Source organism: Arachis ipaensis, chromosome B09 (genome assembly GCF_000816755.2).
Source record: "Arachis ipaensis cultivar K30076 chromosome B09, Araip1.1, whole genome shotgun sequence".
Classification (NCBI taxonomy): domain Eukaryota; kingdom Viridiplantae; phylum Streptophyta; class Magnoliopsida; order Fabales; family Fabaceae; genus Arachis; species Arachis ipaensis.
In genome coordinates, this window is record NC_029793.2 from 145,606,194 (window position 1) to 145,607,839 (window position 1,646).

Sequence of the window (1,646 nt, forward strand, 5' to 3'; positions counted from 1 at the left end):
TACAAAATTTTATTGTTTTTTTTTTTTTTCTTTATCTTTCTCCTCTTTTTTTTCATTTTTTTTATTATCGTCATTGTTATCACTATCATACCATCACCTCCTCCTCCTCCTCCTCCTCCTCTTTTTTTTTATTTGAATTTTTTTTATCTCCTTCTTCCTTTTCTTCTTCATCCTCCATCATCATTATTGTTATCACCAATAACACCAACATTTTGCTAACATTTTTATTGATTCTGATTCTCTGTGGTAATCGAATGAATCGAAAATATTATCAAAACAAAATCATTGTATACCAAATGAACAAAAAATGGTCTATTATATAAATTCAAATTCAGAAATACCTGCGTATCGAATGAACTGAAAATTAGCTCAAAACAAAATCATTGTATAATACCAAATGAACAAAAAATTGTCCATTATATAAATTCGAATTCGATAATAACGATAACGACGATACGTATTAGAAGATAGAAGACAATGATAATAACGATGATGATGACGATGATGATGATGATGATGGAGGAGGAGACGAAATTCTAATAGGAAGAAGAGGTGCTGTTGGTGATGATGGTAACAAAATTAAAAAATAATAAAAAAGGAGGAGAAGAAGAAGACGTAGCATCCGAAATTGAAGCGCAAAGGAACGAGAAAACAGGAAAAAGAAACACGTAACTCAAATCACTTGAATGAAGTTGGATGTAAAATTGCTTGAACGTGAAAAATTACTCTTCTAAGAAATATATATAATTTCTAATGTATTTAATATGTGTAATAGGATAAATATGAGAGATGTTTTGTGCATAATTTAAAAAAAAATGTTATTTGTACACTAAAATTAGCTATCAATATATTTATATATAAATATATGTGTGATTTAATTTATTTTTAATGTGTATTTATATTCTAATATGTATTTTATACTAGTGGCTGATTTTAATATATGTGCACGTAACATAGTTTTTTTTTAAAATTATCTTTCATCATACATAATTTATAAAAAAGTATACTTTGCAATATCTGAAATTTGAATTTATGATTTTCTAATTTGAATATGAGATAATTAACATCTTAAATAACATTATGTTAATGCTTATTTATGTAAAATATTATTTATATAAGGAAAGAATGATATTAAAGTATTTTAAAGAGTGTATGTACTAGACTACTAGTTGATGAGATATTATCATCTTCTGAGAAATATTTAAAGTGTCTTAGATATCACTATAAATAATTTTGTTATTTAAATATGTAAGTTTGCAATTTTTTCTCAATGGATATAGTTTCTTTTTTTTACTAAACATGTTATTTCTCTAGTATTTTTTTTTAATTTAAGGAAATTAAATTTTCTTATTTGAAAAAAATTGTATTAGTTGGCCAATATTTTTTAATCCATTCATTCTAAATAATTATATCTATTACATTTTAAGTTACTCTCTAGAACTTTCTCAAATTAATTATGAGTTTGTATCATGTGAACTTGAGAGTAGTGATTTAGAAACTTAGCCGTGTGAAAGTTCCTTGTGAAACTTTAATTTGAACAATTGAAACGAGGGGATGCTCCCATAAAGACGCAGAAAATATTTTTTTTTTAAAGATATTTTTTAATAATTAAGATTTAACACATATAATCAATTAAATTATGTTAT